Here is an 11,809-nt window from a genome sequence, read left to right as displayed (position 1 = left end):
TGAAGGAGCCATTTACAGACTATTGCCTAGGAGAAATATCCATTTGAAAATTCTGCAATTATGTACTTCTATAATAGCGTGTAAAAGGAGCTCTGGACCCATTATGGGTTATTGAGTAAATAATGTATTTTTAAAAGTGTCTAAGTAATTTATATGATAGCCTATATTGGCAGCAAAGAGTGATTGTGGAATAAACATCGTGTCTTCCTTTTTTTTAAAAAAAAAAAAAAAATCTCATTTAAATCCCTAAATAGCAATTAAAAAGAGAAACCCCTGATGCAGTTTCAGTTTTTTCTATATTAGTCAATAGCTAATGTCTCTGAATTTACTCCACCATTTTGCACTGAGCCAGTTTTCTCTGGTCTGACATTTTTTGTGTGTTGATTGGGTAAAAAAGGAGGCTTCATTATCAAGTATAATACTGAGGTGTCCAGAGGCCTCTGAGAGGTCATACTCACAGTCATCAGACATCCCCATAATCAGGAACAGCCACTCATCGGAAGAGCCAAGAGTCAGGAGACAGAAGCCATGAAGCTGTCAATCCCTATTTCAGGGATAAGTCTGAGATCACACAGGAGAAAAACCTCTATTCTCCTGAGCAAGTTTAGTTTCTTGGCTTTATGTTCAGACCTTCTGTGCACCATGCACCATGTGAGGTTGCCGTTTCTGTGGATCCTCAGTGCTGATGCCTGCAACAGTCAAGCTCCTTTCTCAGATGTCCACAGTGGCTTTGCTTCATACCATCGTGTTTTCAAGCACAGACCCTGATCAAAGCAGATGCGAAAATACTGCAGTTCAAAATGCCTATATTGCAACAACAGTGCTAGAAAGCAAAATTCTGTTCCTATGTGAGGTGTAAGCTTCACTTAGTCCTTCCTTTTATTTATCGCATTACTTCCTGCTGAGGCAGGGGGAGTTTATCTTCACTTCTCCAAATACCTGTTAGGCCAAGCAGTATGGAGCTGCCACATGGAGACTGCAGTATTCATGTATACTTTAAAATAATGCAGTGATCTTTACCTGGTATAAAGTGCCTTAGTGAAGAGACAGTAAAGTAGCAGTAAGAGAAAAGATGAAGTGAAAAAATGGTGAAGGGGAGATAATAAAGCCAGAAATTAATTGAGAAGAAACAAGGTGAAAGGTATAAATACATTTAAGTCGTATTTGAGCAAGGTGTCTCAGAAAGAAATCAGTCTCTCACTATTCAGCTGTATTTGTCACTTAGGAAGTTGGGATAACTGACTAAAGAGGTGAAGACTTCATCAACTGAGGATTTCAGTGGCAAAGTAGTCAAAAACATGGGTAATACTCCCAATTATTAAACCTTCTATGATCCCTTCCAGATCTATTTTTTACAACCTCACCATCCCAAAGATTATATTAAACTAGTAATGAGAGTGGTACCTCAGTTGTGTGATTATAGAAGACTTGTTACCTCCTGGCTGAAGTTCTGCAAGGTCTCACAGGGTAAATACAGCATATGCTTTGAGATGAGGAAGATGAACATACAGGGTAAAACCAAGAAAAGGAACTGGTTGATCCAAAAACATTTTCTTCTGAGATAAGAAATGAAGACCACACACCTTATATCTTCCTACTCATACTGAAGATCCCTGTTCTGCAACAAATACATAGTTTGCCTTTGATACAAAATCAGAGTCCTCATAACATGAGATGAAAGATCCTGGGGCCCTTCGTGCAAGAACAGAGTTGTGAACTTGTCTGTTGTGCTTCAAACCTAAATAATTCTACTCTTTTTTTTCAGAGAAAATTCCTCATAGTTTAGCCAAAATCATTCTTCACTTCCTCTGTTGGCTTCTCTTGAATGGTGGGTGAAGAGATGTTGCAGGAATGAAGCTGTCTGGGATTTTTTCAGGCTACTGATTATTGATATGCAAACCAACATTCACCACTGCTGACTAAAACAAAATGTGAAACAGGCTTTTAAAAGAAACATCTGGGCAGGTGTCATTCTAGGATGTAAGAAAAGTTAATTATCCCATTTTGTTGATCTTTTTCAGCGCTTGTTAGGAGGACTGACCAAACCTCAGTGTGATAACATCAGTGGTCCTCACCTGAAAGCAGGAAGCTTTGATTGATCTACTACTGCATAGGAAGGCACGGGCTTTGAAAACAGCAACTCTCTCCTCTTACAAATTTGCAGTGTATTCTCCTTTTTTCCATTCTGTAGCATCAAGCATGATGATGGTAACTGGAGGAAACTTTACTTTGTTTGTTTGCTTGTTTTGTTTTGCTTTTCCCTGACTTTATTTTTGAGATATTAGGTTCATTGTTTGAGGGTGTGTATTAGATTCTGGAAGCACAATTTACATCTGCTGTGCTGTGAGATCTTTAGTATGGTATTGACTCATTCATTGGCACCTGAGAGAGGTTTGGGGAATTCAGCAAGCTTTCAAGAATCCAGTTTGAGAGATTATACAGAATTATGGCTCACTCAGGTTCGTCCTAATTTTATTAGATTTCCACCATTTCTAATTGCATAAACATATGCAGCCAAGTATACAGATGGGGACTGGGAAGATGTACAAGGACACTCAGAGCCTGTAGTCAGCTAATTGGTGGACTAAGTAATAGGGCACTTGGAAAGATTGATAATTTTTTTTTCAGAGCATTTCAGGAGAAAATCCTGTCCCCATTAAAACTGCAGCAATCAAGAGAGGAAAGATTTTAGCAGTAGGGTTTTTTTTTGTTTTTTTTGTTTTGAAATGGAGAAAGAGACGAGTGTAAATATGTGACGCAGAAAAAATCCAATATGAAAGATGTTGTTCTGGGCAAGATCTGCTATTTTAGCCATAGGAAGAAAGATAGAGTGTCTCAAAAACATAGAACAACTGGCTTGATCCATATGGCAACATCAGAAATCTTTTGATCTGAGCTAAATATAACAGTTTCAAATATTGCCTGGGTAAATGAGAAGTCATTTTGTATGAACACTGTTACTGGTAGCAAATGCCAAATTGTACAATGTTCTCAGAAATATTTTATATTTTCTTTTGGAAAATAATTGTTTTTGCTAGGGCTGGGAAAGGTCTTGTGCCACAAGTCCCATTGGTCAAATTATACCATCTGAGTTACTGGAATGGCTGTTTATATAGAGTCCCTCCAGATAAAGTAACATTGCTGTCCATTCTTGTTCAGGAAATGCTGCTGTTGGCTTATTTCCTACCATCACAGCAGAAGGGGACAGGATGGAAAAGCCTTTGCTCAGTTTCTTGTTAGGAACCATCTTCATCCGCAACACAGCATCTGCACTATGGAATTCACCCTGAATGAATGGGAATGCCAGTGTCTTCACCTCCTGAAGACAGGACACAGCCCTCAGACTGAATTAGCCACAGCTGGATAGTTTTTTGAAATCACCACCATTATCAGACCTGGAAGATTTTTCCATCCTGCTGGCCTGGGCGAGGCATTTGGTGGGCGAGTAAACTATAATTTCTTTTGTTTGTCCTTATGAGGTAAGTGTAGAATATACCAAATTTGCTGGTCACATATTTGCACCTGGGCTTCTCACAGAGTTTCTGCAAAACCCTCTCAAATGTCTGAATGTTTACTAAGCAAATCATGAAATATTTTCCAACAACAAAAATCCAAATATGAAAATACAATAGAATAATCATATTGGGATGTGGTAATGTGCTAGTGGCTTTATTTACTTCTTCCTCCTGTTCAGGCAGTAACGTGCAAACTGACCACATCACTGTTGTGAAATTGCTGATTAACCTTTTGACTCTGACAATTGGGACTTCTCTTAACACCAATTGGTAATGCAAAAGACCATTAGTAGTTAATAGGGGGACGCCCCACCTCCAGATTTCAAAAGGTTAATGAAAATCAAGTATCTTGCCTTTACTGGGAAACTTGGAAAGCTTCCCACCAAACATTTCTGTTTTTGTGATAAATAAGCCAGACCGCTTCAGCTGAGAAAGACGGGTGTTTTGCTAATGTGTACAGCTGTTAATTGAAAAAGATTCTGTTATGCCTGTTCTTCTGGACATAGATAAAAGAGAGATTTGTTGGTGAACTTTAGTTGGTCCTGAACACCCCTTTGTCCAAATACACTGCTCAATAATAACGCTTTGTTCTGTCTGTAACAGCCATGGAAGGATTTTGAGTGGAATACTCATTTTCTTTAAGTCATATCTGCCAGTGATCATTCTTGGCTTAAGATCAGCTGCCATTTATGTGTTTTATGAAAATATAACACCAGTTTTATGCTCAAAACTATTCTTTTTTAGGTAAAAGCTTCAGCACAAACTGGTTCCCCATATGTACCATAAATGCTATTTATCACAGGTTTTGGTCTTTAAAACAGAAAGATAATGTTAAAACATTTTCATTATCCTTTCCTTACAGCTATCATTCACAAACCATCTTTTATAATTATGGCACTAGGACATTTACATAACTGGGAAAAAGGTCCTTAAACTACATTTCTATTATGTTTGGCACTTGTGTGAAAGGATATTATATTCATGTGCATTAGAGATTGCTTATAAAAGATCAAGACAATAATAGCAGATCAGACGATAAAGGTTCCCTTTTCTCCTCCCAGACAGGCTGTCTCTGACAGAAGAATACAGTTCATCAAAAGTGTCTGCAGGTTGTCAAACTCAGTGAGATTTGGGGACACTCGGAGGCTGTCATGGCCAACAAGAAGATTTTCTGTAGGGTTCTGCCATCATTCACCCTCAGGAAATAATCACTCACTACATTCTGCATGCTCTCATGATAGAGCTCTATTTGAGAGAAAAGAGCCATTTTATCAAAGGACAATATATCCCTTCTCTTGGTCCATGCAGCTTCCATTATCAGACTATAATAAATCATATTTATGTTCTCAGTTAATAAGACTGATTACAATGCAGGTTACAGGCATGGGAAAAGCAAAGCAGGTGAAAAGATGTTTTAATGAAAATATGATAAGCAAACAGCTTCTTGTGAACATTTCAGGCTGTTATTTGTAATGATCACAGGCATTTTTTGATACATCTTCCTTAGCAATGGTTTAAGCTGCATAAATTGGCTTGCCACTTTATACGTCGAAATAGGAAGAATCCCAATGTCCTTCTCATGTTGTCTGGAATCATTATATACATTATAAGCATAAAATGAGTTTAATGTATGTGCTTTGAAAAGAAGGGGAAAACAGAAAATCAGGGAGGACTGATTTTAATGCTGCTCAAAATGATTTTGAAATTTTCTGCTCATCTTTGTTACTAACGGAGCATTTTCCATGAAATTTAGGAATGACATGTGGTGCTTTCATCTCCTTAAAATTAATATACTTCTCTTTCTGTTTTTCTCAATTTCTTCAAAGTTCTTTTTAGAACACTGTGCAAAGACAGAGAGAAAATTCTCCACTCGATGTGTGAACATATCTGTTATTAGTGCTGGGGGGAGTTAAGTGTGTGCTTCTAGAGGAGAATATAGCTCTGCATTAAATACTGGAGTAAACCCTATTAAAAAGGTGCAGGGATATTTAGCTGCAGCACACCTGATGCATTCAAAGGCCAAATTCCTTGGAATCTTTTAAAGTGATTAAGATCTCTTTTGTTAAGAATTCTCCAATGATTTCAGAATGTAACTGTACCTAAATAGCTGATAAAATGTCCTGCTCTTGTCTTGCCAAAAGCTTTCTTTTATGTTTTATTGTTGCTTTTTTTTTTTTTTCGTAGTCATTTGGTTTATGTTTAGCATCATACTTTCAAGACAAAGTTAAAAATTTAGAGAATAATTTCCTCCTGCTAGCACATAACGCTGACTAAGTACATCAAAATCTACAGCACTTGCAGAATGCGAACATTATGCTTATAATGTATATAATGACTCTAGACAATATTAGAGGGACACTGGGATTCTTCCTATTTTGACAAAGTGGCGAGCAAATGCAGAAGTCTCTGTGGTGTTGTGTGTCTGCAGGAGCTGTTCTGGTCACTGACACTTCTAAAACTCTCTTAAATAAATGTTAAAGCGTTGTAATGGGCCTGGCAATGGAGAATGACCATGAAATTTCCTTAACCCTCTTAGGGTGCTTCAGCAGAAGTGATCTCACAAGAAACAGTAAACTGCTCTTCAAAGGCAGTATCCTGATATGACAACAGATGTAGATAATGCACTTCATGATGGAACTGCTTGATACAGAGAAAAACATGTTGTAACTGCCTTCACCGTGAAAGGGGTTTAAAAATGCTGCCTGCCAACTCCACAAAAAAACAGAGCTGCTATTTCAGTTAAAGGCCAGTGGATTGTATTTTTCATGTCAGTTTTCACTAACCTCAAACATCACTGTTATGACAGACTGTCAACCAACCAAACCAGAACTGTGGTGCCATTCAGGCAAGAAGGAAGAAAGCAAACACAAAGGAAACTTAGAAGTCCAAATAGTAAGAGGGGGTGCCTATGAGTGCACTTTTGTGCAGTGATACTGATTACTGAAAATGAAACACTTAAAAGAAAATAAACCCAAAAAAGTGCTTTCTGAGCCATTAGTGTTTTCTTGCCTGGCAGTTTCTCTTTGTTCTGTTTCATGACATCAGCCTCGGTGGTTGAAAGGGTGTTCTGGGCCAGATGTCAATCACACTGTCTGACATAAACAAAAATAGCTAAAAAGACATGCCAGCATCTTCCTTTTGTTTTCCCATTAGCTCCATTTTTCTTTTCAGAGGCTGACAAAAAATTACTGCCTCCGAGTGAATTCAGTAATGTCACTATATATCTAATATCTAGGAGACCTTTTGTTTTAGCTTTACTGGGCTTAACCACAAAAGACACTTGACATTGACAAAGAGTCTGTCAAATACACAATGATCAGTGCAATGAAATCTCTCATGACAGAAGGGCACTATTCTGCACCCCCAGCCTGCAGCAGCCTGTCTGAGCAAAATGTGCTGGAGCACACACAGCAGCTGAACCATTGCAGAGCAGGCCATAAGCTGAGATGTGTCTTGTTTAAAGTGTCATAGTATATTAGTGTAATTAAAACCGCCAAAAGAATAGAAAAGATAGATGGAAATGTTACATTACTTGTTTCTAGAGATTAACCTCCAGCCAGAACTGAAATACAGAGACACATTTTGCATGTCTTAGAGCTCAGATATGGAAGAAAACAAGCCTGAGAGTATGTCTCTTGAAGTGTGAGACATGAAGTCATAGTTCCTGTATTTACACAATAAAGCAGAAATAGCATTTCAGACAGGCACGCTGTTTTCTCTCTGATTACAGCTCCTGTTGTGGCTGTACTCTGCAAAGCAGCTGTATCATCTCTCAGCTACTTCTATTTTACTCTCTCTGCCTTCGTTCTTGGAAGATCTTGAGGACCCTTGTGCTGGTGTCAATGCCTTCTGCTCCCTTGGCATCTGCCAGAGTTGTGTGGGCCCCGCCTGGAGGCAGAGCACCCTATTCCTGCCGGTGGCTGCAGAAGCCACAGCTCAGCTCCAGGCTCAGCAACACCCAGCTAGGGAGATGTCTGAAGAGTGGCTTCAATATGACCTTTATATGCCAGGCTGCATGCTTGCTTCTCTGCTGATTCTATAGATAAAACTGTATGGCTTTCTGAAGTTGACCCTGAAAATTATGTTCCCAGCACTGCATGTTTTCCTTCCCATGCATCATTACCTGTGATAACTATTCAAGCCTAACTAGTTATGAACTCTGTTTCTAACCATGACACAAGTTAAATCTGTTGGTAAAAAAGCCTTGAAGTTTTTGTGGACCTGTTCTGCTGTATAGTCTGAACCTTGGTTAATCCAGAATCTGGAGAGGACATGATCTGGCTTCAGCAGTTCTGAAACACTGCAAAAGCAGCATGGCTTTCTTCTAACGTAAGCCTTACATTCAAGGAGAAGATGCATTAATCACGTAGGTCTCATGTTCATTTCTTCCACTATAAATGAACTTCAAGGCTTTGCCCCATTAGTTGGTCAGTTTGAAGTTAAGAGATGTTAAATATAGGCCTTACATTTTCGGTTTCCTCATACTTCCTCTATTTCCCAGCTTTAAATATCAGTTAATGACTTCTCCATATAACAGTACTCTTTAATTTCTGGTCAGAGGCTGTAAATGTGCACTGTTAGTCAAAAATATGTTATCTGCATTTAGTGTTGGCTTCTGGAGCCTTCACCACCAAGTTACCTCACAGTCGCATCTCTCTTCACGTGATTTTCCAGGTACTGCCAGGAGAAGAATGGAAAATGACTATGAAATAAAAGCACATTCTGCTCCCATTACAGGCAATGAAAACTGTGCTTTTACTTCTACTTACTCATAATGGTGGGGGGAAAAAATGAAGTGGAAACAAGCACAACAAAACACCTCTGCCAGCTATCTATAAGCTAACCAAGGCTTCCACTAATGAGGTGGTCTGGCATTTTGAGAAAGACGGGTTTTTCCAGAAATGGAAAAAATATGCTGTTTTTTTCCTTCAACTCTGAGAGCTTAGTGAGAGAGTAAGAAATTGCATTTCAGAGGGATAGCAAACTTTTAATGCTCTCAGTATTATTTAATACTTACAGACACCAGTGTAGTTTCTTGTCAGTTGAATGTTTTTGCATGTTTATTTGTGAGATTACTAAATACTTTCCTACAAACTAGTTATTTGCTGTATTTACAGATTCATCTCAGTGACTGTGAAATTCCTGAGGATGTTATTACTTTCAAGTCAGATTAACAGAGTAATTTCCAGGTAAGATATTCTGGAAGATAATACCATGGACAATTGCATAGTCTATTAAACAGAACTGAACTGTTTGTGGAAAAGATAATAATCTAGATCACAAGATAGCACCAGATTTTATGTTATGATCTCCAAATGTCTTTGGGAGCTTAATGCACTCAGCATTAGTTCAAGTCTAATTTGCATGGCAGAAAAGTGAGTTCCAGTTTCCACCTCTCTGGGGCTGTGTTGGGAAACTCTTGTCTCCCTGGGAACTGCAGAGGACAGGCTGCTATGGTTTGGTTATGCTTTGGCAAGAGTATTCACCATGTTACTAGCTGCTCCTGGAGTGCCCAGTGGTATCAAGTGCAGAAAAGAAAAGCTTTCACCTTAGACAGTGAGGTGTTCAGGCCTTTCTACTATATCCCCTATCACAGCTGGCTGAATGTTTTCCTGAAGGCCACAGATTTCCTGGAGGTTCTGGTGAGTCACATCTGTCTCTGAGCATGACACAGTGCACAAAACCTCTCAGGGCTTCAGGTAGGATTTTAGCATTTCAGAGTCTTCAAATGTTGTGCTGTGTAAGGATGTGCTTATACATAATTTTGTAATTGAAATGGCATGTTTACTGTTCCATTTCATGCTTGATTGTGTTTTTTAAACACCTTTACTCATGCTGCTAGAAGTGGGATTATAATTAAAATGTCCTGTTGAACACCTTGTTCAGTTCAATGAAGGCATAATAGAAGTATAAATACTTGTTCTTGTTGACTCTGTGATGTCAGCACAACAAATGCAGTAGATGTCAGGAAACTAATTTCTTTTTTACCAAGGCATCTGTAAAGAGGGAAGGGGAAACAAATTCTGTGGCTGGGAGAAGTGAGCACCTCTCTTCAGGAGGATAGGAAAGATTTTGAGATACCATTAACCTCTTAATGTACAGTGAACCTGAAGTTCCAAGAGGCTTTCTGAGTGTTGGCTGACAAACTAAAGGAGTTCCAGGTGACAATGTTATTCTTACATGAAGTCTTTTCTCTAAAGATTTCAAAGTATTTTCCAAGCGTTAGTAAGTCAAGCTTTAATAAGCAGGTTCATGTTATAATACCTGTGATATGTATGTGTTAAGTAGGGCATGGAATGTTTGAGTGATTAGCCAGTTACTGGTGAAAATTAGACAGGAATTTGTTTTTCTACTCGCAGTCCCTTGGCCTAAACACTAGGCAGTACTTTCTACAGTAGTTATTAAGAAAAGCTGAGTTTGGTTGTAAAGTGTGAAAGAGTAATATACTTCCTACTATTTCAGTTTCTTTAAGATGTGTGCAGTTATGCAGACTTCATGTCTTTATGGTAGGATTGAATTACAACACAGAATTCAAAATGTTTCTAGTTCAAAGTCCAGTGGTTACAGCACTTCAGCATAGCAATAACGGTTTAATTTTCTTATACTCTTAGTTACCACCAGCGAAGAGATTCCTACCTATCCTGGCAGGCAATTGTTCAGTTTTGCAAAGCTTCAAATAACTTTACAGCTTGAAATTCTGAGTAAGTAGGAAAACTCAACATTTAATCTTACATTTGATGCTTAGTTGGGTAATTTACTCAGATACTTTGGCCAGTGTTCTTCTGCTGAAAGGACAGGGAAAATAACATCTGTGTTCATTGTGCTCTTCAGTTGCTGTAATAGAGTTTTTAATATACTAGATACTAGGCTTTACACTGTACTTACACCATGAAACTTTATGTTCATGTCTTTTCACTGACTGAAAGGACAGCTCTCCAAACCAATCCCAAGACGTGTAACATTCCTGTGCCAGAGCAGGACTCACCAGTCAACAGCTGCCTTACAGGGAAATGAACATGATGTTTATGAAGCAGGTAAATAAGCAGACCAAGAGGGTGTGCAAATCGCTTTCTGTGTCCAGTTTGAGTTCCATCAGCTAAAAGCTCAGCAGATGTCTTGCAGGAAGGTGTTTCACAGGATTTGCTCTTTAGAAAAGCTGTGAGAAAGTAACAAAGTAGGAGGCTTTCCTTCTGGGACAGGGGAAGAAGATGGTACATAGGACAGACCAACCCCGTGCTCAGAAAGATTCACTGGGATAAGCCTACTGAACATGCAAGACAAAATGTACAGAATGTTTTTGTCAGATGGGATTGCTGCAAAACTTAGTGGATTTCTTTGAGTGTCTCATTATAAGTACAGGTGCAGCTCTACACACCCACACGTGCTGTGTTTATTTTAGTGTGTGATCATATAAATACCTGCAGGTGTGAAACTGAAGAGATAGCCGTGCTGAGGCATGAATATGGAGTTCCACATCTGTACTTACTGCCTATTTCACACAATGAACTAGTGCAGTCTGTGGGTTCTCTTACCACCTCCTACATGCAATGCATTATAAGTCATTTTAAAGGGAATTCGGTCCTGGTAAATACATTTAATGGATGGATGTCAAGATACAGAGTCAAAATACATGAAGGTGAAGGAGTATGGAACAGCTATCAGTTCACTGTACTGCACATATATATACACCATTAGAAGTGTTTCAGATAAAGAAGGTCATGTCAGGTTAATATATGTTCATAAACCCATAAAATTGGAATTTAATGTGCCTTCTGAGGCACCTAAAACTTCTGTTGCCCTTCAGTACAGTGGCTGGTTTCTCTGTTCTGGCACACACAGGGATGTTTCCTCATCTGTAATACTGTCAGATAGTCTGTAAATCGTGGGGTACAAATCATGGCTACTGCAGAAACCTTTGAATTCACTGGTTTGTGTGCATGTAAAAATCTCAGTTGTGGTATTGCGTTTATGCAGCTGTTGCATTAAGTATTCATCTGACGCTAACTACCTGGTTACTAAGGCCCTCCTCTGTGTCAAAAATAGAAAACAGCTAAAGGATATTAACTGGGGACGGTACTTTGCATGTAATGGTTGCCTGCAGAGGCTTAATGTTCTGAAAGTTTCACACTCTTTGCAAGGCCTTCAGTGATAACTTCTGTTTTTCAAAGAGAAAAATAAACCTCCCAAAGTTCCTTTGAACAGTTCCGCAGCCTTTCATAGTGTTAGCCATGAAAGTTACGGTGTCACGTTCTTAATAAGGAGGTATGGGAACAGTGTTTTAGGAGTCTCTGCTG

General features: G+C 38.8%; 1 protein-coding gene across 2 annotated transcripts in view; it reads left to right on the top strand.

Annotated features, from left to right (window-relative positions):
• The first annotated feature begins 5,716 nt into the window (after nucleotides 1-5,716).
• The window catches only part of LMO4 (LIM domain only 4), a 41,991-nt gene continuing 35,898 nt past the window's right edge, over nucleotides 5,717-11,809 (top strand). For both annotated transcript variants that reach the window (XM_032446135.1, XM_032446134.1), the window contains exon 1: nucleotides 5,717-8,704. The gene's annotated coding sequence lies outside the window, so the exon portion shown is untranslated. The remainder of the gene's footprint in view (nucleotides 8,705-11,809) is intronic.

This window comes from Coturnix japonica, chromosome 8, assembly GCF_001577835.2.
Source record: "Coturnix japonica isolate 7356 chromosome 8, Coturnix japonica 2.1, whole genome shotgun sequence".
Lineage (NCBI taxonomy): Eukaryota > Metazoa > Chordata > Aves > Galliformes > Phasianidae > Coturnix > Coturnix japonica.
This window is presented reverse-complemented; position numbering and strand designations above follow the sequence as displayed.